Source organism: Pungitius pungitius, chromosome 1 (assembly GCF_949316345.1).
Source record: "Pungitius pungitius chromosome 1, fPunPun2.1, whole genome shotgun sequence".
In the NCBI taxonomy this organism is placed as follows: domain Eukaryota; kingdom Metazoa; phylum Chordata; class Actinopteri; order Perciformes; family Gasterosteidae; genus Pungitius; species Pungitius pungitius.
This window is the reverse complement of record NC_084900.1, coordinates 7,363,872-7,369,292: the sequence shown is the minus strand read 5'-3', so window position 1 is coordinate 7,369,292 and position 5,421 is coordinate 7,363,872. Positions and strand designations below refer to the sequence as shown.

The 5,421-nt window shown below is 42.0% G+C and overlaps 1 long non-coding RNA gene across 1 annotated transcript; it reads left to right on the top strand.

Annotated features, from left to right (window-relative positions):
• The first annotated feature begins 268 nt into the window (after nucleotides 1-268).
• On the top strand, nucleotides 269-4,388 carry LOC134126976 (uncharacterized). The gene is made up of 2 exons (XR_009955909.1): nucleotides 269-380; nucleotides 2,501-4,388. It is a non-coding gene; the product is annotated as an uncharacterized LOC134126976 (long non-coding RNA).
• The last annotated feature ends 1,033 nt before the right edge of the window (nucleotides 4,389-5,421 follow it).

Here is a 5,421-nt window from a genome sequence, read left to right as displayed (position 1 = left end):
CAAAGGCAAGTGTAAGACAGAGACAGGGCTTTTGCAGTCCCACCTAGCTCTTAGCCTACGGAGCCCCAAAGATACACTTTTATTGATTCTCTGTTGCATATAAATAGCGCGATCGTCATCTAAGACCGGTCGCGCCCCCCCCCCCCCCCCCCCCCCCCCCCCCCCTGTTTAACGAATGGTTGCCCCACCGCGCCGCTCTGACGTGTCGTTTTCCTATTCTCGACCAGGACAATTTTGGCTTCATCACGTACCGCTACACCTTGTGACGGCCTTCGCCGCCCTTGAGAACGGGCACACCTTACGCAGGTCAAACGAGCCGCAGTTTGAGCTGTGCTTCGGCGGGCGGACGCAGTTCTGCAAATCACATTACACCGACTTGGGTAAGTGCAGCTTTTGTTGTTCTCTGCATCTGTGCCCTGCAGGCATGCAGTATATTTCCGTAGCTGGGAGGAGTGTCAAGAGAAAGTGTCGGGGGGGGGGGGGGGGGGGCCGGGAGGGGAGAAGACCTCAAAAAAAATGCTCAGTGCGATGCTTCCAGATCCGAAGAGACTTATTTCTGTGCTGGTAACAATTCCTACAGTGCTGAATGTGTCCACCAGGCATTCGTGGCTCTAAGGGAGAAAAAACAACAAGTTCAGAGGTCACTCTGGAAACATACCAAGAATAAAGCTATATATTTCCTCCCTGTTGGTAGATGAAGTATCATGAAGAAAACCAGGCAGACTCCATTACTCATGTTGACTTGAGATGCTTCTTTCTAGCTCGGTGATATAAAATGCAAGAGAGGTAGCACTTAAAAGCATGGGTGCAGATGGGTTTTCCTCTGCCATTGTATGTATACAGATATAGCTGTATATATATGTATGTGTGTGTGTGTGTGGGGGGGGGGGGGGGCAGTTTAAGAGAATGGCAAACAGTAGGAGGAGTAGGGATGACATTACAGGGAGAAAGGCGTGTTGGGAGAAAGACAAGAAAAGAGATGAGGCGAGGAAGAGGAAGGTGGGAGCAAGGTTAACTCCAAGCAACCCCTCCCTTCTCTATAGGGAGGTTCCATCTGTTGCCAGCTGTTACAGCGCTGAAAGGAGCAGAGGCTTGGTGTAGCAGGTAGGGGCCGGCCATTTTACTTAGGGGGAGGGGCGTACCAGTTTATGCACACTTTTGTAGGGAGTCGGAGTGCCATGGCAGACTGCAGAATTCACAGAGCCTCTGTGATGATTACTTTGAGCAAACATGGCCGTATGTTGCCCAAGTATGAACATAGCTGGTGCATTGATGAGATTTATATATGAATCTCAGTCAGAAAGCTGTGCTCAAATGGATGAAATCAATGTTCCTTTCTTGTGTTGACCCACATAATAGGAAAGTACTTTCCGCTCCTCTGTCAGTTGCACAATCATAATGGTTGCGATAATCGAGCAGCCACAGTGAAATTTGCAAGAGATGCCCCATTATGTCAAGAGACGCACACGCACAAAAGATCATCTCCACCATCACGTCAAGAATAGGTATTGACTGGTGCATTTGCAGCCACTTTGCTCCCGATGTTTCTTTACTGGCAAAACCGGGAGGTCAGTAACGTATAAGGCAGTGCTGCAGGAGGGTCAGTGGGAGAAACAGAGCACTTTCCTCAACAAATGAGGGCGCTTGCTATACATTTTCAAAGGACATGCTCGAAGCTATCAGCTTTTAAAGAGAGGGCATGATGGGGAGTTGACACGTAGAGAAACAGTTGCTAATCCTAGAGCCTTCAGCAAAGACATTATGCTGAGATTGACTAATCAGTCTACTGAAATGGAAAGGCCTTCATTCGACTGCCTCTTTGTCAGGAACAGGCTATTTTGGTTGTCGCCATACTGATAGCACAGGATAAAGAGATTGAGAGGAAGGAGGATCTTATTATAGCGCGGTATCCAAACCTTTCCCCGTCCTCTCAGTCTTGTCGGCTCTCGCATCCTTCCTGTGTGTTCTGAGACACTGTCCATTAGTTTTAAGTAGAGCGCGGAGGTGTTTTTCATCCCTCAAGGTGCGCAATGTGACATAATCCAGCCCTCGGCCATTGCATTAGATCGCGACTGGCGCCTTCCTGCTGCCATGGTCATTCCCATTTCTCAAAGCTCTCCGAGTGTGCTGCTGGGCCCTTTGGGGGCCCCCATTTTTGAAGCTGTCTGTTGGCAGAGATAAGGTACTCAATGTATTATCGGGTTGATCAGGAGAAATAGGACATGTGAGGAATGGACAGACAGAAGGACAGCTCTCTGATCTCGGGGGGGGCCTCTGTGGTGTTTTCTTTCCAGCACCATATAAATGATTTGGTTCTGGTATAAAAGCGTTGCCGTGTAAACATGCCGTTATGGGCGGTGGTGGGCACACACTAGGCTGTGCATTGTCCTTCACTTTTATCAAGTCCATCAAATGACATTTTAAAAAATGTTTCAAGTGCACGTTCGGAGCAGCGCTGCCCCCGCTCCGCACTGACCACAATGCTACTTGCCGCTTTCAGACTCCCATTCGGACGACTTTGATCCCGCCTCCACGAAAAGCAAGTACGACTCCATGGATTTTGACAGCTTGCTGAGGGAGGCCCAGCGCAGCCTGAGAAGGTAACCGGTTCAGCGGCACCTGCTGTCTTGTCACCAGAGGGACTTCTGATACCTCACTGTTGTTTCTCGCTCCTCTGAGGACGAGACTACCAGAAGTTTTACGCTCTATGTCATAGAGTATATAAGATTAAGTCTATAGACCTATATCAATATAAATGAATATATCAAAAATAAAGTTTACATGAACATAGCTGCTGAAGAGCTGGGAAGAGACATTGCATTCTGGGAAAGCCAGTGAACCCTCAGAACCTGATGCACGTGTTTGGTGCACTCTACTGCTGTACAACCATCAGTGAAGGAAGAAGAAAAAAACTTTCATGATTTTTTTTCTCCAAGCACTACAAGGCCCACAATCCTTTGAGGGTAAAAACATGCAGCTTGTTCAGGCAGATTGTTTTTTCTTTCGCTGTTGATTTTTGTTCATTTTTAAATCTGGTGTTTGGATAGTGTTACAAACAAGAGTATGGGGAATTGTATCTTCGAGGTAAAATTCTCAAGGTAACATTGTTGTCTACATTTAAAGAAGAAATGTAGCCATGTATTTACAAATATTATAAAAAGGAATATTTTTATTTTATGTACATATCGGATAAAGTTCTTTATTTGTTACAGCTATGCACTGTAAAACGCAGCCTTTTTTTAAAATGAGGAGACCAATTTCTTAATTCAGAATGTCGATCTGTGGTAATTACAATACTGTAAAACATATTGTACACCTACATGATGTTTAGAAGACATGATATGATTGTAAAAAAGAAAAAAAAAGATATGTCCGACTGCTCATTTTGAGGGAGCATGTGAACAAATGTCCTTTTTTAATTTATTTTGTTGGGGAAAAAAAAGTCAACCATGTATAGTTTTCTCTGTTTATAAAGTTTCTCAATCAGTGTTTTTGCTTATAAAACAAGTGTAAAATGCATTTTTTACATGTTTTCCATGATTGTAAAAAAGGTACCCCCATTTTTTATTAATTATTTCTGAAGCAAATCAATATATACATATATATTATATACATATATATATATATATGTATGTGTGTGTGTATATATATACACGCACACAGCGTATATATATACTTGCATTGCTTTGTATGGTTCTCCTTTTGATTACCTTCAGTGAAAGCGAATTCTGCATTCAAATCTTTTAAATCAGTGCATACACATATTTATCTATTTATTTTAATATTTGAATCAATAATATTTATGGGCTCCATTTAACATGGCGTACCTCACAAAAATGTATTTAGTGTATTTGTTGTCCTATGATTTGTGTTATTTAACTTACAATCACTAGACAGGGTGTACAATAATGGTTTGGTGGGGATAATATTACCTTCTATGCCTTTCCAAAACAATCAGAACATTCAGCTAATCACTCCAGCAGTCAGACCCTCATCATTTTAGTGATTTCTGGTCTCCACCAATGGTCACATCTACAGCCCGCTGTTTTTTTTTTTTTCTCACACAGAAGCAGAACATGAAGCAATAAAATGATTTTGCAGGAATTTTGTTATACCACTGTAAACACTTGTTGTCATCGCTCCACTCATGCTTTATTATGTGAATGCCAAACAAAAGTTTACAGTTTCCTTTTCCTGAATTTTTTAAAGATCTGGTATTTGATGTACAATATATATATATATAATATATAAATATATATATATATATATAACACTACTAATATTATTCACAATAATTACAAGATGATTAATAATACAATGATAATAATATAAATGAAAGAAAAAAACTATATAAAAAGCAATAAATTATTTTTCAGAGTTGTATTTTAGCTCCTATTGTTGTGTGTTTTTGGACGACCCATTACCCAGTCGCTGGTTGCTAGGATGACTCCATTCCAGTACCTTGGCATTTCATCACCGCGCGGTAAAACTTGAATGCCCTCGCTCCCGCCTCCCGCTCTACCCTTTAAGATGTAATTGGGTCTATGTAATTGTAATGCACGCATTACCTTGTGACATCTGTGCAAACGTGACTGACGCTTAACTCCACCCTGTGTGCGTAAAAATGTGTCAAGTTAAAACTGTTTGTTGTGTAGTGCATGGCTATTACAGGACGACAGTGGGTACAGTGTGAACCACTTTGGATATCTGCCTCCCGGCTGTCTTAACTGGCAGATTTTAAATGACATTCTATAAGCCTGGAGAAAGCTACTCAACAATGTATCGCATGCCACAACACTTTCCATCAGCCCCCCCCCCCCTCCCACACTCACAGTCCAGATATCACAGCGCTGTCAACATGACATTAAAGGTAACCTTGCGGTTTCTGGTTCAATTAATATCCCGTTCTTAGCTTGAGCCGAGTAATGAGAGAAGCAGGTTCCATCTTGGACAGAGAGCTCTTTTGAAAGAAAGCTCCCTTTCATAGAGTCAGTAGAGAGACAAGAAACGGCAAAAAATTGTGATGTAAGGAGGCAAAAATTGGTCAGGGGAAAGATTTTAAAAAAAAACAACAACAACCTTTACCTGTGTTTTAAGGCATTGTTTTACTTTTTTGCTGTCTGTATAGCGTTTGGGTAATGGTGTCGTGTCCCATTTGATAGATGTGGCTTTAATCATTGTAATAAAAAAATGCTTTGTAAATTGCCTAGAGTAGCAATATATTATAACACCTTATGGTTCTCAAATTTCAAATGTGGCGGTCTTTTTAATAATGTGACCTACTGACGACTTTGCCACTGCTTAAACGTTTGTTGGGTAATCATGTTTTTTTTTTTTTTTGGAAGGACAATATGTGTACGAGCAAATGCATGTGTGCGAGTGTGAGTTTGTGATTTTAGGCAGGTATGTGTGTGTTTCTGG